The 23734-nt window shown below is 42.2% G+C and overlaps 1 protein-coding gene across 1 annotated transcript in view; it reads left to right on the forward strand.

Annotated features, from left to right (window-relative positions):
* KALRN (kalirin, RhoGEF kinase) overlaps positions 1-23734 on the forward strand; it is a 338232-nt gene that overhangs the window by 240615 nt on the left and 73883 nt on the right. The gene's annotated exons all lie outside the window — the stretch shown is intronic.

The following is a 23734-nucleotide window of genomic DNA, read 5'->3' on the forward strand; positions in this document are numbered from 1 at the left end:
ATGCTCTTACCTGCATTTACCTGTGTGAAGAGCAAATCACTTCAGCCGTCAGGTTTGTAGAGGCTGCCAGCCACCGTTGCTCCACCACGGGGCCTGAGAGAGAATCACTTGCCACATCCTACTTTTTTTTCCAGGTACTTTATGTTCTTAAGAAAGCACTGGGCAAGGCTTGGTTTGACACTTTGTAGATTTATCCAGAAGTCTATAAGTGTAGCAAGAACCTTGATTTGTTCCTGGAAGCATTTTTGAGTTGGGGAAAAAAAACCTCTCCAGGGCTGAATGCCACATTACAAATGAAATGTGCTGTAAGAATGAGAATGTGCAAAGGAAGGACAGGCCTTTAAAAAGGCGATTTAATGTTATTTCTTCTTTCTTTTCAAAATGCAGAAGCAGCTTGCGGTGTTCAGAAGCTCTTAGAATCTGTTTTTCATGTCTTTAAAATATACAGTAGTGGAGATTAATACACTGGTTTGATTTTTAATGAAGTGAATCTTGGAACTGGATTTGAACATTTGCTGCAAACTCTTTTATTTAAGTGCTTTCTTATTTATGGCGCCATGCTTGGAATGTTATACATAGCATTATCTGACTATTAACTTTTACAACAAGATGGATTTTAGGATTAAGTAAATTGTGAGCATTCCTTTTAAGTTGCTGGAGCCAAAAGGGTTAGGAGTCTTAGATTATCCAGCTGCAGCCATTCCCCCTGCATAGCCCAGTGGCATGTTACAGGGGCTGTGGTGGCTGAGCAGGAGGGAAGAAGCCGCTGGAAGCAGCAATTGGATGTGCAGCTTGAATTGCACATCCTCTACTCACCACGCAGGGTAGGTGACCAAACTGTTTCACAAGCAGCAGGCAGAGAGAGGGAGTGGTAGCCTTGATTCAGCACAATATAAGCTCCGTGGTGGGCATATATTTCTTGTCCTTTGAAGTCAGTCAGATTTGAACCTTTTGTGCTTTGTTTGCTAAGTTGTGGTCGGTATGCCAAGTTACTTTTTTGCACTGCCAGGTTAGAACCAGCATTATGAGCTGGTGTAATGTGCTAACGCAAGCGATTATTCCAGGAGCTGTTTGAAGGGCGGCATGTTTCCATTGTGTGACTGGTCACAGTTATCTTTTTGGTGCAGAAAAATAGATGTTTTCTCTTTTCATCAACTGCAATATAGCAAATACAGAACTCAGGTACAAGTATTGTGTAAAAGTGCACATATGAGCTGTCTGGATTCAGCTGCCCATCCATCACACCTGTGTGTTCCCACCTCCGCTTTTGGAAACCAGTTATGAGCCCAGGCCAAACGCTGTCCCTTTTATGTGTGTGGGACCTGAATTTGTCTCCCCTCTCAAGCAAGTTATTGCTTTGAACCTCTACACTTGACACTGGAGAGTTTTATGAGCCTGATACTGGCTTTGAGCCAACACTAATCTTTTAGTCAAGCAAGGAAGAGTCATGTTTTTAGATCCAAAGATTAAACATTTCCTTCCTGCTGTCACACCTGCTTCCATTGAAGAGTGTTAATTGCATAGAGTTGCTACCATGTACAGTCAGCTGTTTCTTGGAACAAGTTACCTGCTGTACACTCCTCTCCAGCTTCCGCTGAAGTGTGTTCTTGGGTGATTAAGTCTTATGCAAACAAACTCTTGACTGGGTGATCATTTCCTTACCTGATCTCTCATATTCATGTGTTATTCTCCTGTCTGCTGCATAGTGTGCAGTGATTTACTCCATCTTCATTTTTTTGAAGATCCTATCCTTCATTTCTCCATACATCTAGGATGTAAGATTCAACCTCTTTGTTGCCAGGAACTTTGTTCATTGATGCTGATTAGTCAATGGAGTGCTTTAGTCCCACCATCTAGTTTTAATTTCATTCAGTGATTTGGCTGGATGAAATGACTGGCGCAGTTACTCAGGTCAGTATGTCTCGGTTGTACCTGCAGGCAAGGATTTTTTTGTCACAAAGTGTAATCAGGCAAAGATACATGGTTTATCTTACTTTATTGCCTTCAAATACAGCAGAAATCAATGTCAACTTAAATGTCATTGTTGAGAAAGGCTTTTGTGTTAATGGGAGAGGAAAAGGAACAGGAAGAGGGAGGACAGTAAATAATGAGTTGCTCAGTTCCACAGAAATGACAACAAGAGATGTGAATTTTAGTAAGAGAGAACTAGCAGAAGGAGGAGAAGGTATCAGGTGAACCTGTCTCTTACATCAGTGGATAAATTGGGCATGTTTCAGCAAAATGGGCAATGGGAACAAGTGATACTGTGACTTTCTGGTCTGTTCTGTAGGCTTTAACAGTAATGTGACTGTTTTGTCTGAGATTACCTGTAAAATGGAGAGCACAGGGTACTTGTGACAGCCCATTGGTCTGACTGCTGTGGTTGGTATTTTGCAAAGATCAGAAACACTGTCAGGCAGTGTGACTGGGTAGCAAGAGGTGGGAATGAGGAATCATGCCTAAAGAGCAAAAGGTGGGGAGCAGGAGAATGGGAACAGCAATAAAGCCTAGAGGCTGAGATGGGGAAAAGAGCAGGGAGTGAGGGCATGTGGAACAGCCCCAAGCAGTGGATGGGAGTCCCTCACAGAGCAGAGGGATGGGCAAAGCCCCACCAGGTCCACAGCCCTCTGGGAGACTGGCTGTGCCCAGGTGGCCAAATGTGTCTTGCTTGCCTGAGAGGAGGCTGGTGAGAGCAACCCATGGCAAGGGGCCCACTGTGACTTGATTGTCTGGCTGCAGCTGAAGAGGAATCTGACACCCTCCAAAGATACCAGGGAGCCTGTTGGCTGAGATTCTCTCTCTAGAAATGAGACAGTATCACTTAAAGATGCATTTTGTGCTGTTGTGCTAATGTCTTTCACAGAAGAGTAGGAGAAATGGTTGGAGTACTGTCTTTTGGAGTAGGCTCGTTGCAAGCAAATTACAGACCATGAGTAATGAATGCATTTGACAGCAGAGCTTTTGATTTTACAACACATTCATAACACCTTGGAGCACTTAGTACCTTGTTAACCCAATTAGCATACGCTAAAACTGCCAAAGCAATCTGAACAGCTATTAATCACATGCCAAACTGTCCCAAGATCGTATATTGTTATTACTGCAGAGGCAGCTAAGAGTAGATTGGAAGAGAAGCGTCTTTAAACGTCTAAGTGAACAGACAATTGGTTAGAGTAAAGCCAAAGAATACTGAATCAGAAATTGATACAATAAAATAAGCCATCATACCATAGACGGTCTTGCCTCATAGGCAGTGGAAGAGCTATAGTAGTGTATAAGTGGAAGTCACTTATCCTGAAGCTATAAAAAAAGCCCTAAATGATTTGTGCTGAGCAATCGCTGACAGTTCTGTTCCATCCCGTAGGCTGTGCAGGTTGTTTCTAGCATTTCACAAAAAAAGGAAGCATTAGCGAAACATGACTGCAGTCATGTTTGTGCAAGCAAACAGATGCACACCTATGCTTACACTTACGTGCTTGTATTGAGCAACTTCAGATTATACCCATCGTGAGTCATTTTCAGTCTCTAGGGTTCACGGCTAACATTAAAGTACAGCTCAGCTGTCAGGCACAGGTGATCCTTGACCTCTGTTGCAAGACAGCTTTTAAATGTGTTAATGTAATGGGACCATTTGGTCCTGTCCAGAAGGAATGGGACAAGGGATCTGTGTCACAAATAGGCTCCGTTAGCATGTCCATTAGGGAGTTGCTTTCCAATTTCTGTTCAAGTTCCCATAGCAGAGTCTCTTATGCTAGAAGAATTGTCTAAGCTACAGTAGTCAAAACTGATGTGGTTTCTAATGACATAGTAATGGGTATCGGTGTTCCTGCGTGAGCTATAAATAAGACCCTGAGAAACCTTCAGAAATTGCATTTGACCTAAAAATGAAAACAGTAAGAGGATTCGTAAGTGTCAAATCATTCCACTTCACCTGTGACTTGATGAAGAGATTGCAGTTCTCAAAATCTGCTGCATCTCATTTTTATTTAATACAACTGAATTGCAAACCTGGTATATTGACTCCAGGAATAACAATGAAACTACAAATAAAGAGCATGAGTTAACGATGGATTAAATCCGATCCATGTAAGTAATGCCAGTTAGCACCTCTTTATAGAAAATAAAATTAAACTAGCTTGGTATTTTTTTATGAGGTTATAATTCAGCTAATAGAGGAAATAGTGTCTCAGTGATAGACTTTTGTGGGCATTTGCCTTGGGCCACATAATATTTTTACTAACAAAGCAGAACAATAGAAAATAAACATGGCACGTATTAAATGGATTGAAACCTGGCTAGTTGACAGATATAGATATAAATAGAATTATTATAGGGTAGGCAAGTTTGTAGAGAAATCCTGAAGATATTTGTCATTACCCTTGTGATAGGAGAAAGTTTTTAACTTAATTTTCTAAGGAAATAAGGTTTTCTTTCATGTTTTCAGTATCTGTTTGTGCTCTGCCCTCTAATAACTTTTGTACCCATTGGACAAATTTCAAGCAAATTGACAGAAGCTTCTGATCTCAAAAATAATTTCTATGGAGATCAGCATAAGGATAGGGAGATTAGGAGAGATGCAGGAGTATGAACACATGTATTTATGGACACACACATTACTAGAGAATCCACATGGCTGAGAGACCTCATAGATGGTTGACCCTCAGAAAAAGCTTCCACTGTAGCTGGAGACTGACCACACAGCCCAGATCTGTGGGGAGCTGGCCTGCACTGGTTCTGCTCCATGGGGACTACTAGTTATCTATGAGAAGCTGAGAAAATACAAGTTTGCCACTAATGCCTGCAGCTGGGTGAGCAGTCAGGAGCAAAAAGAACAGCCTGCTGATCCAAATAGCTTGGTAAGCTTGGTGTAGGTAAACAGGACAAGCCCTAATACATGCAGATCTCATCGTCACGGAGGGAACAATATCAGCCACTCTTGTAGGTGCAAGGGTTAGCAATGGTGTTGAGGAGACTGGTAATTTCACCAAAATTGTGGTGGCTTTTACCTTGCTAGAAATGTGCTAATACAAACTGCATATTTCTTGCAAAAAATAACCATTAGTTCAAATGCAAGCTTGTACTTGGTCTCATGAAAAGGTGACTGGCACTATCCCTGTTTCCAAGACACAGAAGGGATACAGGAGAGTGAAGCGGTCCAAATTAAACATTGGACAAGAAGCAGAGTTGGAGTTAAAACCAAGATCATCTATGTCCCAGGCAGTGGTCTTCTGCTAGGTTATTTTAGCTTCCATATCTGTATGTTCCCATCTTTAAGCAGCAAACCAATCCATGTGAACATAAAAAAAGCACATTCCTTATATGAAAGTTCGTAACAGCTTGGGGCACTCAGCACTCTTGAGACATAACTATGCTCTGCTCTGTTCCTAACTCTTTAAGATTTTAATTATTTTGAAAATACATCTGTACCAGCGTATACAAGAGCAACAGGGTAACAGTAACAATAAAGTTGTGTTGTGTTCTTGGTATAAACTCTTTGGTTTGGGGTTTACGATTTATGTGTTCTGGAACTGGATTATTGCCTCATAAAACAATGCAGCAGCCTTTTCTCATTTAGTTAGCCATCCATTTTTATTAGGGTGCTCTATAGAATGCCTGCAATAATATTATAAAGGTGCAGAAGGTTCATTATTTCACAACAAACAGCTAGCCAAGACCATTATTATTTTTACAACAGACGGGCTTGCTATTGAAATATAGTTTTGATTATAACCTTTTTTCCCTCCTCCCTCTTTCTCTTTTCTCTACCAAAAGCAGAGATGTGCAATTGTTCCTTTTCAGATTGCTTTTCCACTGCCCCACAAACATGTCATTTTCAGTGAAATGGATGGATTATAATGGGAAAGGATCAGTGATAATGCATTACTGGAATACAGCCATCCCCAAGCACGCTTATAATAATACCCAGTTTCCTAAGCTTTAAAATCTGCAGTTGGGTCAGCCTATAGCTCTAATATGGAATCTAGTTCTGAATTTTCCCTGCATTTACAATTCTTTGATGCTCAATTATTGTTTGGGTTCTCCCCTCCCCATCATGTTGCTATGACAACTGCCTTGCATAAAATCCAGTGCTCAAACAATACAGCCACTGCTTTAGAGAGGGGCTCCAGGCTCATAAAAGTTGAAATTGTTGCTCAAAGAGATTACTGAAGATTAATGACTCTGCTCTGAGCACTGCAGAGCAGATTTCTGAAAATCATGGTAATTAAATAAAAGATATATGCAGGCGATGTGTTCTCCACGTCAGGAGTGTTGACACCTGCTGGGAGTGGCGGAGTTACTGTAAATCTGTAGTAAAAACATCTGTGGGTACTATTCCTGCATATAGTTTCTTTATGCTAAATAGCTACAGTGTTTAATTAGCTGTGGTGGTTTTCCTTCGCCTGTTCTCTGGTTGTAAATTGAACATATTGACCGGGGCTTGCCACTGGGGCTGGAGCGGGTTGGCTTGTCCTGGGCTGGTGCTGTGTGCCGTGCTCGTTCAGCCTAATGCCCTCATTGATGAGACCAGTGCTCCGTTTCCTGCCACCGGCCTGTTGTAATTTCGTGGGCACGTTACTGGTCGTAAGGAAGATGAATACAGAGCTGCAAATTGCGTCCGCTGAATCATAAAACAGGACTTGTTTCATGAGCCCTTTAAGCACACGCCCCTAATGTTAAGCATATGCTGTGCTCTGCTCAATAGGAATAGAGTTAGCACTGGCTTGAGGTTAAGTGTATGTTTTTAAGTCCCGCACTGTTTTGAAGGTCTTAAGAGTTGTGAACCTCACTGGGACAATGAATTAAATACATTGATTATATTTGCAAAAGTGTTAGCTATTTTCATATTCAGTAATAACATCTTTAATATTACATGCCACGTTGGTTGTAACCAGCTGTCATGCAGCAGGATTTAAAATGATCTTAACGGGAATCAAAGAAAGGCATTTTGTCTTCCCCAAAGACAATAGTACACAGTTGGTTTAGAGTTTGCCTCCCTCTGAAGGTGAGCAGTACTCCTCGGGATAGGCTCCAAAATCACATCTGTTCAAGAGCAGTATATTACAACCTTATGTTACTAAAATCAGAAGAAACATGTGTACTAGGAAAAGCCTAGCTTAGGAAAAAATCTCGTGTATTCTAAGGGGATAAAAATATTAACTCAAACCAGATGCATAAAGGCTAGGGCAATCTTTGTTCACTACAGCAGATCTTTCAAAATCTGTTTCATATCGGGGCTGTCTGCCACATAAGATCTCTGTTTGTGCCCACCGAGAAACCTGCAAGTATGAGGAATTCATGAAAAGCTCAGAAAGTGTCCACGCTGCCAAGCAAAGAAGAAATACATGCAGTCTGAAAGGGAACAATAATTCATTTTGAGACCTAAACCTGTTTTTAAATTAGCTGTTTGTATATTAACTTCCTCAAATCAGAAGCTTAGCCATCTGTTTCAGTTAGTTAGTTAGCCTTTGGCTGAAGTTTAATCATTGTAGGAACAAGACGTAGGGGAATCAGTAGTCCTAGAGCATTCACAGGGACTATGCCCATGAGATTGAATTTAGCATCAGGCCCCAGTGCTTAAATAAAGAGCAAATTTGCGTTGCTGCACAGGGTAAAATCCCTGCCGGGGCCAGCATGGCAGTAAGGCTGGTGGGGATGCACAGCTGTGGTGAAATGTATTTCATTGCTCCTTGAAGATTCTTTGGTTTTGTCTCCGCATCCAGGACATGATCCTCTCTGAGAACTGCTAGGTTCTCCCTTGATGCAGTGTGAATAGCAATGATAATAATAATTAAATTTGGACCTTCAAATTTGCTAACCTCATGTTCATGGCCAAACTAGTCCGGCCTTCTCCTGCTTGTGGTGAGCCGTAGGCCTGGGGTAAATTGTAGCAAAAACCTAAGAAGTGTTCAGACAGCTGGGCCAGCCTTTTCCATTGGGGTTATTTCATGTCAATCGCTGCAAATTAGATGTATATAAAATTATAATGTGTGGGTGCCTGCGCACAGAAATTTAGCTTCCTCAGTATTTACAGAATATAAAACAGTCCTCCTTGTTTAAGGCTAGGATGAACGTTTCTGTCACATTAGGAAGGCAACCTTATTTCATTCTGCAGCTGCTATTTAAACACTACGAGATCTCTTTTTAATCTTAGGCAAAGTTCAGAACGAGATGTTTCAAACATCTGCTAACTATTATGGGCCATGCCTGCTAGTAGAGGTAATAAATTATAGCCAAGAAGAGAATCAAATGTCTTAATAGTGTTTTCATTCATTGCTTCAAAGTTTGTCCTCTTTCAGTGTTATCTGTTCTCTTTTTTAGCACGGTAGTCAACATGCCTGCAAAGAAGATTGTGCTGCGGGTGAGGCGGGGGGGATCACAGTGGGATGAGGATGACACCCTCTATTTTAAGTTAGGGGAAAAACAACAAACAACTTAGCTTCTCTTTTCCGGAGCAGAGAGAAGTCTAAATCAATCACAAAAACGCACCCTCTGTGCTATGTGCCAAAAACAAGATGGGTGGTTCTAGCAGAATATGGGAGAGAGGGCATTTCACTTTCCTCCAAAGGGGAGATAACAGATCAGCTTTCTCGTTTGTCATGGAAACCTTTTGTCAACCCAGTAACAATGACGTCAAGGTAGCAGTGGCACGGAGACAGGGTTAGTTAATGTAGCACACACCTGTTGAACTGCCAGAGGGAAAGGTATGTTGGCTTTTACATTTTCCATCCCTGATTCTAAACAACTTTGGCTGAAGGTTTAGAAAGTGTTATTCAAGTCCCAGGGCAGTTTTTCCTGAGCTGTAGCAGGTTCGTACTGTGAGCAGGTGGTGCTGGAGCTTTCACTCACGAAGAAATCCAGCTAAGAGGCATTTGCTCAAGCAATGCCATTCTACAAACCCTCCTATTTTGGGTATCCTTTTGGAGGATGGTGAGAGCAGACTTGTACCTCAAAAGAAGACAACCATATCCCTTCAGTGTGTTTGCTTTGCTCGAGAGTAAAGGTTTTGCTAGTGTTTACCAAAGGAGCTATTTAGAAATACTTCTATAAAAAGGGAAAACCAAACCTATATTTATTACATCTATAGCTGTAGATGTATAGCAATAAGCTGTAGCCCATTTTTGGAATTACTGTTTTCCTGCCAATTTTTTACTGTAATGCTTTTGTGTTTACTGTTGTTGACTGGCTATGTTTTCTTTTTGTAAAGTGAGATTAGATCACTTCTGCACTTCATTCAGTGTTGCTTTTGTGACTACCTTCCCATTTTTAGTAATTAAAAAATGCTTTAACAATTCCTTTAAAAATAAGCTTACTTCTTTTCACAAGAAAAATGTGTTAGCAGGAAAAGCAGTTCATTTTTGCTGGGCTGTTCATGTTTACTAGCAAAATCATAGATGATGTGTTTACAGAAGACTTTGAATCCGTTAAAGAATTGCACTGTGTCAATAGTTGATGCAGTTTCTGTTACCATGGCTAAAACATGAATTTACATTAGTTGCATTTCTTGTCTATGGTAACACATGATAATTCTAATAAATTAAAGTGTGCCCTTGTTATTGCTAAACAATATGCATGAAACTGAATATTTCCTATCATATATTTTGTAAGAGGAGAAGAAAAGCCTATTATATGGATGATGATTCAAATTATATTGGGTTGCAAAGTGGAATTAAGGCTGAGAAAAAGAATGGCATAAAATGACATACAGTGATCAGAAAAGGAAAATGGAGTCAGCCAATGTAAATGACTTTTACTATACAAATAGAAGCCAAATGTCTGTAGTGGAGCCAGCGAGTTGTAGAAATCTTTGCAAGACAGAACCATCTGGGATTGTAATTTTCCAAATAGCCAATGAATTAAGATAAGTGTTCAACTGATAACCCATGGCATCCTAATAGAGACGGATGATGTCAAATGGCTGCCAAGTTTCAAGGAGGTAAAAAAAAAACCCTGAGTGATAAACATTTTGTTTTCTATAGAAGATGAAATTGTCCGTCATATGAAAGAAATAAGGTCTAGCTACATTAGCACTATTGCCATTGTGGTGAGTATACGTAAATACTTTGGAAATATCTGTGAAGAACTATAATTCTCTTTGGCTTCAGTTTGGAAAACGTTGTACACTCCTCTACGTCTTTTTTTTAACTCCTTAGTGGTAATTTCAGCCTGACAGAAATATATTTTGTGTTATCTAAAGTCTCTGTAGTATAATTTACTTTTATTTGGGGACTTTGTGGTTGGAAGACAAGAAAACAGCTTTATAGACATTCTTGAAACAAGACTCAGAGTTCTTACTGCCACTGATAGGGAAACTGAGACATGGCAAAATGTATGGTCTAGTTTTGAAGGTGCTCCTTTTGCCTTCATCATCGATATCTGGGAGACATGACTGTGGTCTCTGTAATGAAGTTGCCACGTACTCAGTGTAACACAGAGAGAATAAACAGAGACTGGGGAATGGAACCAAGTCTTTTATTTCTCAGTGACCCACATCCCTCTCTCCAGACATAAAATAGCATCCCACCCCATACAGATACTGCAGAATTATGTGATCAAATGGTCTTACCACATACTTAAATGCTTCTCCATTTTTATGCACTGCTTCTTGGTTTGTCCTGATTGCAAGTACTCATGTCAGTCCTGACTCACAAAAGAACACAATTTACAATTTAAGTCCTGTTGGTTTTTACTGAGCTTGTGCATACATGTGGGTGCTTTCCTGAATTAGACCTACAGTGGGTGCCTCTTGCATCAAATTCTGTAAATTCAGGGTGGAGCGTGAAAGAGACATTTGTTAGGGTACTGAAATGTCCATTTGCCCCTCTACTTTTCTTTTAAGCTTTCTGTGCCAAACTGTCTCTTCAAATCCTGCAATTTAGGGATTTTTTAAAAAAGGACAAAAAACATTATCCTGATTTTTTTTCCTCAGTCATCTCCTTTTCTTTAAAGCCTATCTAGCTGGAAAGTGGATGGAAAGGCTGTACTGCTACAGCTGACAGAGCACTCCTCACTTTTTGAGACCAGCAAACTCCAGGAGTTTTTTAAAACTTTCAGGATTTAGCCACTTGATTGATATTTACCCTGTCCAACATTAGGCATCAAAAGCAGGTTAACTGCAATGCCAGGGAAGGGGCCTGTCTCAAAGGACTGTCGCATCTCCTGCTCCCCATCCCCAACAGCCCAGCTCTCAGGGCACGGGAACTGCAACTGTCCCCTGCTGCCCCTGCCCTCCGTGGGGAGCAGCCTGGCTTCCCCAGGAGGGGCAGGGCAGTGAGGCAGGCTGTCCCTGGGCAGCCCTGGAGCTTCTCAGCACAGGAGGGGAGCAGATGGCCTGCTGCTGCAGCTGGGCGGTGGTACGGTGGTGGCCAAAAACCACTGGCTGTCTGCCAAGAACGGGCCTGCCTCTGAATACTGTTTCCCCTTGGTTCCTCTGTTTTCTGCTGGGACTTTTCAGACTCTCTTTGCATTTTTCCCATGTGAATTCATTTATCTGCACCTTGGAGCAATCCAGACTTTAGTTATGGTACAATATGGAGCAGTGTGATAAAGTGTTTCTGTCCCTTTTTTACTGAAGGGACAGAAAGGAGAATCATAAAGAAGAGAAGGAAACCATGCAGGCTGTGATAAGTTATGTACATGCTCTTAATAGGGTCACTACTTGCTAAGGCCATGCATGTGAACCCTGGGAAGGAAAGAAAGATGTTTTACATCGTGTTTTCATCATTTTCTTGCAGAAATTTATCATTGAAAAAGCCACTAGCTCATAATTATAGTGTTACGTGTGGTGATGCAACAGTAAAATCCCTTTTCATGCAGTAAAGGCTCAGTTCATTCTCTTTTAGTTCAAGCACATTTTCCCTCCACATAGGACTCATTCTGGCAACCAGAGCATTTCAGCAGTTTTTTCTTTAGATTGGGTAGGGGTTAATGAGGTTTGGACAGACAGCTCTGCTACTGTATTGCCTGGGATAGAGGAAATTGCTCTCATTTTATGAAAGGAAACAGATGCTTATGCCAAAAATCTTACAGCATAGATGAAATAATGAATTAGTGAAATGAAATTTATTAAGGGAACGCAATTCTGTGGCTGGAAAAGGAGATATTCAGCCAAGGAAGTGTCCTGTTGGCTATTCAGGTTAAGTAGGTGCAATTAGTATAATGATATAATGTTAATACCATACAAACACATGTACAGAGGATAGGCTGTGGATGTTAAGAGTAACAGTAAGTGGAGTTTAAGAAAAGGTTAATCATGTCTTTCTTCATTCTAGGGTTCCCCAATATGCAATTTGGGAAACATCTCAAAGTGAATCAAGGTTTTGAATGGGAATTGCTCGGTTTCATTACAGCACTGAGGGCTGTTTATTGACCTGTTAGTTACCGCTGCTGGTATTCACCATCTTTCTTTGTCCACCCCCAGGCCCTCGTTTTGTCATCTGTCTTCCATCCCTGCAGCCCCAGTTCTGCCACAGCCCTGTGCTTTTCCCATGCTTCCACTCCGTGCATGGGCTCTGGTTGTCCCTCTTGTCTGCAGCTAGGATGCCACGAAATCACTTGCTATTCCAGCTGAAACAAAGCAAGTCGGATCCACTGTCAAACTCTATGGATTCACTTTCTGCAATAGGATTTCTTACACAGTTTATCTTTTTTTCCCAGTTACTAGCAAAAAACCAAATGTAGTTCCCCTGAGCACATATCTTTATATCTGCCAATTAAGGATAAGATAGAGATTTAGCCTAGGATTTTCAAAAGAAACCCAAAGGAAGTAAATGTTCAGCTCACACTGAACTTCACTGACTTCAGGCTCTATCCCTCCTCTGTGTCTCTGAAATCCCCAGCAGTAGCTCTCTAATTGAGCTGCCGTGAACGCGTTCTCCACATGGCTTTAGAGACTCACTGAATATGGTAATGTCAAACTTTAAGTGTACTTGGATCTCATGCTGAAAATTTTACACTCGGCTACCAAAATCTTTTGTTTATCCTGGACACTGTTGCATTTCACGTTGTCAAATACCCTGAGGATGTTTTAAGCTCAGTTCATATCACCTTCCTGTTGTGTTGCTGTGCAAAAGAGAAATGTGGTTTTGGGGAACAAAAAAACACATGCATGAGTGTTGTGGGTAAACATAGACATCTGCCTTTGAAAATTGAGGCCTCTGTATTGATCGAACTGAGTCTAGCGAGAACAGAAACAAACATATTCGCATGTAACAGTGATTGCACAGGGCAGAGTATTTTATCTGAAGTGTCTTCAGTGAAAGAAATGAAGCAGGAGCTGGGAATGTGCTTATCAATAGACCTTATTATTCTGCTCATCCTTTGATAAATGAACATAGCAAGTTCTTTCAGGCTCCCCTCAATCTTCTACTTGTTTGTGCTGGACTTCATTGATCCATATTTAGTCCTCCCTGATAATGTGACATGACAGCAAATGTAAATGGCAAAGTCAATGAGCATTTCCTTTCAGTTGAAACAAAGCAAGTCAGATCGACTATCAAACTCTTTGGATTTATATTCTTGTTTGAAATAGGATTTATTACCTTGTTAGAAACTAAAACAAAACACAAAAAAAAGTGTGCAACCATTTTTTGTTATTGTAGTTAAAGGAGAACAATTTTATGGGAGGAGTGTCCTCTGGGCATGCTCCAGTCAACTTTATCAAACAGAGAGGCCAAGAATGATAAAATTCAAAACCTGCAGCTGCTGGTTCCTTTGGGAGTCACATTACAGTAGTACAAGCAACAGTCTTTCATTTTAAAAAGGGAAGCATACGACTGCAGCCAAAGGCCTTTCAACGCTATTTTAGGTAAGCTGGTCTCCATAAAGGCCATTGTAATCTCTTGCGCTTCTCAGGTTTTAGGCGATATTTTCGTTTCATAATGCTGTTTCTGTATCCACTGAAAACATCTGCTTAGACGTGCCAGGCTCGATCGTGCACCCTGTTACATCACTTGGCAAATGAGGTCACCTCAAGTAAATAGCAGTATTATGGAGAGGAGAATGAAAACCCCAGGACTTAACTCTTAGGACTCAAGCTGCAACCCATTGTGATGGCTGAAAATGATGTAGCAATGCTGAAAACGCTCAGTGGCTGCAGTGGACGAGGCAAGCAATAGGGAGGACTCAAACACAAGTAATCGTGTCCCTCGAGATCTTTTTTCCACAGTGCCAAACACTGACCGAGGGCATGGGCATGCAACCGATGTGCAAACTCTCCTGCTCAGAGTTGGCATTGCTGCACGTGGAGTTCATCCATGCAGCCTATTTGTAGCAGCAGTAGTGTATTTTCACATGGTGATTAATTCACATGGTGATTCACTAAGCTGGAGCATATCGTTAAGATGAGACTTTAATATAGCAACAAGCAAACTGCAGCCATTAGAGATGACAGCTTGGGAGAGAGGGAGAAGGGTCTGTGGGGTTGCCTGGCTGCCTCCAACCACTACCAGACTAACTGCAACCACCTCACCCAAACAGGGTCCAGAGCTTACATTGCAGCTGCAGTCTCCTGAAGTGTGATTAAAATTTACCAGAAGGATTACTGCTCTCAACTGATGAAAATTCATGGGCTGTATTGGGTGCGATAGAAGTAGGCACTAAATAGCCAGGCTATGCTGAGCCCAGCCATGTGCCCAATGTGGTGCTGAGGCAGAGTGATGCCCTCAGCCATCACACATTCATTCAGCCTGAGGCCTGCCTGGCACCCAGCACTGTCTTAACAGTCAAGTCGGTAACGTGCCCTGGTCTTTCCAGTATGTAATAAATCCCTTTGAAAATTCCCGCTCTGTAGTGTGACACCTGCAAGGGGAAAAGGGGCAGGAAAATATGCCAGCCGGGACCAGGTCTTCCTTTGGCAACTTGCAGATGAATGCCACTCACTGTCATCATTCCTGCTGATGCGTTTTCCATAATCTCAAATCTGCATTTCCCTTTATGTTCTATTAGACCAACCTACTACTGAAAATCATTAAAAGCAAGTTATCCAAATCCACTTTTGAGTTAATTTTGGGCCTAAGGCCCTGATTTATAGTAACGGGACCTAGGGACCAACAATAAAAAAGAAAAATAGCAGCTATTAAATCTGTAAAAAGGAAACGACTTGGAAAAGGAGAGGGATGCCAAGCTAGCCTCTCCAGCAATGGCAGAGGGGAGTCAGACTTACAGGACCATATGGCTTAGACATAGTTTGAATAATCTCCTCCAATTAAAAATAAACCCAGTTTTATATAAAACATCTGTTCTGTGAATTCAACAATTTGAGCAAAAAAACCCATCAGGGGATACTTTAAATCCTTCATCGTGTTTTTGGTTTCTCTGTTCAGATGCTTACCCGTTTTGAGGAGCTAATATCCCTGAAGGAGGAGTGTTGTGGTTTCCTATGATGCTACCAAGAATCAGTGCAGGCTTTTGCATTTCTGTACGCTGGGCAGTACAGAAATCCATCTACTACCCCATCCATGCTGCCTTCAGATATCCAGCCTTCATTGCAAAGGTGTGTGTGTTTTAGGAGAGCCCAGAGCACCTGAGGCAGGTCAGCAAAGATCAGCAGAGGGTCTGCAGGGAAGGGGCAGCGCTGGAACTGGGTGGGCTGAGACACAGGAAGGCAGAACCTCCCATCAGCCCTGTGCGCTGCTCTCGTAACAGTGTTGGGAGCTGGGCATGGCTGTCCACTGGGGAGGGTATCTATCTAATGTAATCAGGCTTATATGTATCTAAAATACAGTGGTACTTAGCCACTAAATCCTGATCCCTCCATGCTAGCAGATGTAAAGAAGAGAGCACAAGATTATCCCTTTTCTGCCTTCACACACTCACTTCTTACAGCAGGACCCTAACAGGAAAACATAGCTTTGAAGCAATCTACAGCTGCTTGTCTTGGAAATGTCTGGTTGTTATTTGATAAGGGGAGGGAGAGATCTGTTGCAGGTATTGTTTGAAGTTATATCACTTTCCATAACTCCATTAGAAGTGTAACTGTGCAGACAGCAACATACCTGTCTAAAACAATTATCTAGATTATAAAGGAAATATAATCTGGGGATATGTGTATCGAGCAAATTTGATTCAGTGCACAAACTGAGATTTGCTTTGTTCTAAAGCATCCCTAGGGTGATCTTGTTGTGCTTTTCCTCTGAATATCATTTGCTTCCTTCTTAAGAGGACATCAGTCTGAGGTCTGTCCTCTGGTTGTTGTGAGCCATTGTTCCTAGCTCTTCAGGTAACTGTTTTTATTTCAGTGTAATTTAAAAGCAGAGGTGGCTAATCAGGGACCTGTAGGTCCTAATCATTTCCTGACATTGACATCAGGGAAGCTGTAGGTTCTCTGCTGACAAGCAAATAGTGGGGGTCATACTCGGCTGGGAACACTGTCTGAGGGGGGAACAGGGCTGGTGGAACATTATTTGATTCCTCCCTTCTCAAAACCCTGGCCAGGGCAGAACACCTCAGTTAGATAAAGACAGATGTGCACAGCGCCCACCCTTTGCCCTTGCAAAGTGTGCTTGTCCCTTGTCTTTCTAAAGCTTCTGGTGGACTTGAATTCTCCTTTTCCAGTGGTACCAGGTATGTGATACAGACAACTGGGTTTCTATTTTAAACTCATCTGCTGTGTAGACCTTTTACTGTGCACACTTTGCCTGTGCTGTTTGTACCTGGGGATGTTTTACAAAGTTCCTGGCCAGAATACATGATCAGATTTTGTGTACTTGCTAGCAGTGTCTTGGGAATTGATGTCGGATGAATCATCTGTTGACTGAAACCCTTGACCCTCCGGGTCAAGATTGTCTGCTTTGCTCAGACTGTGCTGGACATAGGAAAGAAAGCAACTAGTCAGTACTCCCTGATTTCAGTCTATCCTTGTGCTTTTATTAACCCTGGGTGAGTTTAAAACATCTTGTGGCTGTGAAGTGTGGTAGGTAGGGGATTACCTTGGAGGGTTTCAGCCATCTGCCTTTCTCACCTTCTGCAACACTGGTAGCAAAGGGGTTTGGAGCCAGTTGTGCTGGCTCTGTGTCGCTGAGGAAACACAGATTATATCTGCTCCATTTTGTGCTTCTCCAGGAAAGGGAAAGGAATGGAATTTGGGTACCAGCTCTCTGAGCCAAATGCCATGAGGAAACCTTCGATCTTATAGGATCAAATGCAGACTGATGCTCTGGTTCAATTTGTTGGGTGAAACAAAGTGAGTCTGGTCGTCTTTATTTTCAAAAGCATTTTTTATAGTTGGATGTGCTATTTAATTTGGGTCGACTTTAGTCTTACTTTCTGGAAAAAAGGCTCCAGAAGTAATTCAAACAGCTTCATTCAAGCTGTTCTGCAGATGTCAGCATATGCTGGAGTCCAAAATCCAGCACAATCAGGATATGGTCGTCTAGTAGGGACTCCAGCAAGAGATGCTGGACAGGAAAGGTATGTGCTATTTGAGACCATAACACCAGATTTCCTTTCCGTTAGCATATTTATATGTCCCACGTGCCATCTCTGTCTCTTCTTCCCGCTGTGGAATAACTTACTGAGTCTTAATTTATAGAATGCTGCACATCCAGATGCCTCTGTTGTTATCTCCTTGCTGAGAGGAGCAAAGCTGGTACATTTGGGCTACAGGGCTGTCACCATGATCCCAGCCATGTGTTTAACTAATTGCTTAAATATAAAGAGACCTCCTGGGGAAGCTCAGGCAGCGTTCCTCTTTTTTGGTCGGACAAAATAGAAAGGGTGGGAAGCACCGACTCCATCTTAATGGCAGATGGGTAGAGGGGCCTGAAGACCAAGAAAGACTCAAGGATGAGCCAGGTATTCTCCACTGAACTTCTGATTCTGACCTCAATCCGGAGCAATTCTGCTGACTGTAATAAGTTATCTCTGGTTCAGCTCATAGCTCCTGAAATACAGTCCGTCCCCACAGAAACACCTCCATACCAATGCAACGAAGCATTCACCAGAATTGCCAGAGCTCTCAGCTCAGCATCCTTTAGAGCTGTAAAGGCTTTGGAGGGAGGAAGGTGGGTGACTCGGTGTTCGCACTCCAAACAGAGCCTGTTACAAAGTAAGAAAACTAAAGCAATTCTCTAGTACTGAAATTCCTCAAAGGCTGCTTCTGAATTTGATCTCTCTCTCCAACCTCCCAGTAAAAAGAAAATCTCTACAAAATTACAGAAATTTTCACAAAGAACTCTGCAGGGGATAAGATTTCTCATGCCTGTCCCCCAGCTAGAGTGACAGCTCCTGGATCTATTTCAGTGCAGACAGAATCAACGTCTAAGCGGTCTTACTCACTTTTTTTAATCTCTTGATAAGTATGCAAATGCCATTCTTGCTCCCACTGCCTCTCTCACCCTCTTGAAATAGGCTGTTTATGGTGACTAAATGCTTCTATCCAAAACTGGCTGTTGTCCAAAACCAGATGGGCAGAAAGCCTAAGAGCAACAGAAAACTAGCAATTTATATTAGGACACAGTGCTGCACCACACAGAATGCTTTGTTTAAACTAGCAGAGCTCTGTGTCCTATTGAATATATGTAAATAACCAGCTAGTGTGGATTTCTACGATGTTGGCATATTTCAAAATACTTAAATACTCTGAGCAGCTCTTCTGACCCTGATAGATTCATTCTCCATTGCTGATTCTTTGACTGAAAATCAGATGTTGGGTTGAGATGTGTACTGCAGAGTAGACAACTTCTTACCTACCTGAAATATATTGGGTTTTACCTACATCTGCAGATGCTGTGCACTGCTGATTCTGCTTCTGAATATGATTTTATGATTGAAAAATATACTGAAGGGGAAATCAAAGTGTTTTAGGAGCAGAAAAAGGAAAAGGAGATAAATATGAACAAATGATACAGCAATTTTACTAACAGATAATTTAGTATAGTGAGTTGGGCTGGGCATGGCTCTTTGCATTATAATCTATTTTTAAACAGCTTAATATTGCATGAGAGGGTACTCCTGTGTTATGTACTGACAGAGCATCTTTGGCAGTCGCGAGCCCTTAGGCCAGACAAATGACAGTCTATAGGCTTTGGCAAAGGTATGGCAGCTTGAGCTTACTGTGTTTTCAGGCAGTGTGATACTCAGAAGGAGTTGATACAAAGGTGAGAGGTAGGTATAATGCACTGACATTTATTCTGTTGTTCTCTGTTACTACTCAGCTCTGAGAAGGGTCTGACCAAACTATAGGCATATTTGGAAATGGGGAACCCCAGGCATAACTGATCTGTGTACTTCACTTGGCAGTGAGTGGCAATGACTGGCAATGAGATTGCCTGAGCTGTAGTCATTCCTCAGCATCCAGCCCAGGGATTGAAATACAGCACTGAGCCAAAGGAACCGCTCAGATATATGCAGCATCTGCCCCAGGGCTGGCTGGGAGGAGACAGCAGCATCAAAACACTGGCTGTGGTCCAGCTCACAGGGTCTCCCATGAGCGTCAAATGTAGTTCCTTGATAGAACAGGTAGCCAGGTCGTCTCTGTTAGGTGCCCTCACATTTCACAGACCACAATGTGGTTCACGAGCCTCTAACAAACTTAAGACCTTAATTACGAAATGACTAAAACCTTAGTTATGGCACTGTGCCACAGGAGGGAAGACCAAGCACACCAATATTTTGCACCCTTGTAGAAACAGACAATTGAAATGCTGCTGCATTTGCTGGGGCAGCTGGTATTTATTCACTTATGCTGATACAACCACCATGGTATTACTATTACCAGTTCTCTGCCTTTCAGAGCTTGGGTTCATCTTTTAGAACCAGTGTGAGATCCATTGTGATTTGTAGGATAAACCATTTAGTTACCCGTTTAAAAAGTGCCTGGGGGATCCTCCTCCAGACACCCATCTCCCAAATCCCTGCTCACCCTGTTAGAGAGCTATTCATTCCCACTTTTCTTTTAACTGGACTGGATTTAGTACTAGTTAAGATGTATTTTAGAGGGAAGGAAGGACAGCCTGTGACCTGATAGGTCTTTTCCATCTGCAGTATAATGATAAATATGCCTCTGGTGTTCAGCCTTGCTTCCTCTGGCTGCTGCTTTGTGGCTGGAAACTAAACAGGTGCCGCAGTGGCCATGCACACATACTATGATTCAGGAAAGACCATCTCATGGTAATCCTGCACTAACCGGTACCTGCCGGTCCCTGGAGCTGAGCTGGCTCCTGTGCTTGGAGCAGCCTGGATGCCCCTGCAGTAGGATGTGTCCATGCCTGGGATCATTTTGGTGGCTTGCACTTCACCCTCCCATAGCTGACGGGCACTCGGTTGGGTGTTCCCAGAAGACAAGAAGGCTCATGTAAGTCATGACAAAACTCATTCAACAGAGTCAGTGTCTGACATACACTGCTCGCATCAATGCTCAGAGGTTAGTGAGCAATGTTCTGCGGTGGAGAGAGGAGTTTTCAGTCGCTGTGTGGCTGTGTCCTTGCCTGCACTGGTGACATAGGGCAAGGCTCTATTCTAGCTCAGGTTTAATCTGTTTTAGAACATTGTGATGAAAACACTTACACGCTGAATGCACAATGATGCTTTCTAGCCCAGGCACAAGTGAACGCAGAGGATGGGAGATGGTTTGCTGGTGGCAGGTAGTGTGGAGACAGGCTGGGGCTCCTGCTAGCTGCTTTCAGGACATATGGCACATTTGCTCTGGTCTGCTTGGGGCCCTTTTGCTTCCTCATTGCATTTTGCTATTTGCTTCTGCCATTTCCTTTTCTTCCTGATGTTAAGGCTATTGCTTTCTGTGTAATTCATTAGATTTGTCCGTGTGTCAGATCTTTCAGTTATGCCTCGTATTCTGCAAAGACATGTTGTGTTCTTATTTTTATTTTAATGTCTCTCACCGATCTTGTTGTACCATACACAGATTAGACTGCTGTCTGGGTTTTAAATATATCCAGTCAGTGGCTTTAATGGTGGTTTTTATCACAGGAATAATAAAAGTGAATGTAACACGTTAAAATATGAAGCCATTTACCTGTGAAGTTCAACCTTAAGGGCATTCTCCATTTTCTCTTTCCAAACCAAATGCAATATGTGTGAGAAACCAGCAGCCCATCTGTATTCCAATTTGCATGCTCCGAGGTAGAGAGAAGCATGATGTACTTTTCTGAGACTGGAAAATTACTCTCTAAAAACAAATTAAGTAACTAATAGCTTGAGGGATCACTTCATAGGTGAAAGGATTTCTGTCATTGGGAATCAGATGTATTTGCATTATTCCTCAGTGGCTTACAATTTGTATACATATTTGTATAATATCAGCTTTCTAAAACCCTTACTTTGCTGTGGGTTAATTTGGTAAGTAAATGTTCTTTGTGGTGTGGTGGTATGTAAGACACAGAACAGGCATGGTAAGCACTTGGAAGTCCTTGGCAAAAGGAAGGAGCTCCTTTTCTGTTCTTTGTGGCTGGCACCTAAAAATGATCTGTGGGCCCCTACCTGAGCTAACTGCTTGCACCTACCACCTGCACCTGTAAAAGGGGGTCTTTCCCTGAAAATGTATTATTTTACCACCGGCTCCTCCAGCGGTTAGTTGGAACAAGGGGAAGTCCTGGTCCGTGTTTCCATCCAGAGGATGTTGGAGGAACAGGTGATATAAATTCATACGGTTTCCAGGGAGCCGAGGGAGGTTAGCTCTCCCACTCACACATCAAAGGTAGGCTTCTAAAGCCGGAGGGGGAGAATATCTCCCCTGCTGAGAAAGAGCTTGATCACACCAGGTGCAGAGCAGCTCCTAGAGGGGATGATTACTTCCAGTTCTCAGTATATTAAATAGCTATTTTTAATGAATCAGAGAAAACAGGAGGTCGGGGCTAGATGGTACCTGAGGTCATGGAGCACACCTGCCTCCCCTGGGATAATGTTTACAGGTGTTGCCCTAATTGAAGCATCTGTTTGTATCACAGATGTTTACTTATTTGAGGAGGGATTGACAAAGGCCTATGATAGACTGATTTTAGGTTAGCTGCCCCTTAGGCCACTGTGTGAAGGGCAGCGTCACAGGTGGGGAGCGAGGAGCTGCTTAGGGCAGCACTTCCCAGGCTGATGCTCCCTGGAAAGTACCTTGTTAGTCCCAAACCTTCCCAAGTGCTGTCTTCACCAGGCCTTTTTCTCTGGGATATTTCAGGGCTGTTTCACCTTTCTTGCTTAAGCAATAAAAATTATTTATTTTTCAAAAACCGTCTGTAGAAATTTTTTTAATATTCTGGAACATCCTCTGCCCATATCATTGGAAACGATGGGTCTTGGGATCCTGTCTGAACCAGCTCCTTCATGCCCAGACACCGCACTTAGATAAGCACTTTGAAGTCAAGCAAGAGTTAATTCTTTATAGCAAGTTAGGTTGCTGTGTGATGGCAAACACGGACACCTAGTGGTACTCGAGTGCAGGGCATGCAGATGCTTTAAATTTATCTCTGGAAGAGAAGTAGGTACAGCAGACTGTTTGTTCACGTTTTCCCCAAAAAGAAGGAGATTTGATGATTTTCAGATAAAGTATCATAGATAGCATAATGTGGGGGAAAGAAAATTTACTTGGCAAGGAGTAGTGAAAGAATTAGGGGAAAATCATCACATTTGGTAAGATTTGTCGGTGTATTTACCAAGAAGTAATCAGGTTTTTTTCTTGTGTCTTAAATATCTCATACCATACCAGATCAGATACCATATTGGATCAGAAAGATTTTCTACTCCTAAATTAGTCCATAGCAAAGAAATCTCAGTAAATATTATAGCAATATCTTATTCTTACCATACCTGTGCATGTTTGTACTCCAGTTATGGGGAGATTATGTCAGCGTGATGAATGGTGGGTTTGCTGATAAACTGCATAGCTAGGTGCTAAACTGATCTCTTGTGCGCTTTTATCAACCCACTGAGCTCTTTCTGCCAGGATTAATGCGAGCACTCTGTCAGAATGGCCTCAAACAGCTGCCATGGTTTGTTTTGTTTGTTTTTTCTATTTATTTACAAATAATCTTTCAGAGAAATATTTCCTTCTTCTTCCCCAAATCTAGCATTTCGTCTACGGCAGAGACACAGGACAGGTGAGAACCAGTCCTTGTCCACTGACCCCTTTCTGTAATTGTAAATATCACCTCTGTGAATGGGATTTCTTTCACACCTGCATTAGACACACAAACCACTATGCCACTGAGTGGGGAGACAGGCTGTTCCCATGGGAGTGTACATTCAGGGCTGCTTGGGCTAAGATAAGGGATTTTGAGATTGTACCAGCTGAAGTGTGAAGTCTGTAGAGATGAGTGTGCTCTCCTCAAGGGCTCCCCCATTCAAGCTGATAAGCAGATCCCAGTTCTCACTGATTTCACAGAGATACTCAGCATCTTACAAGATTTCTCCCAATTCAGTTGGATTTAGAAGTTGTTCTTCTAAAAACATTTTATAATATGCTTGGGTTTAGCTTCATATCCTAAGAAATAGGGAGGTTTATGGTATTACACTGTTTTGAATCAACATGTTTACTATTCTCATCTTAATAACTTTTGAATCAGTGGACTAATTTCTATCAAATTTGACACTGGAATAAGGACCTCAAAGATTCCTGCATGCTTCAGGGAAGCAGGCAGCACGTAGAGGAGAAAGACCCAAAAGAGGGCCCCTAATGACAGGCAGACAGCAAGAAATCCACACTGCAGAGGAGCATTAAGAAAGATTCCTCACACCAGAAAAACTTAGACTCGTGCTCACACCTTTTTAGATACCAAGAATCAACCTCTGAGAT

Source organism: Aptenodytes forsteri, unplaced genomic scaffold (assembly GCF_000699145.1).
Source record: "Aptenodytes forsteri isolate BGI_AS27 unplaced genomic scaffold, ASM69914v1 Scaffold255, whole genome shotgun sequence".
Taxonomy (NCBI): domain Eukaryota; kingdom Metazoa; phylum Chordata; class Aves; order Sphenisciformes; family Spheniscidae; genus Aptenodytes; species Aptenodytes forsteri.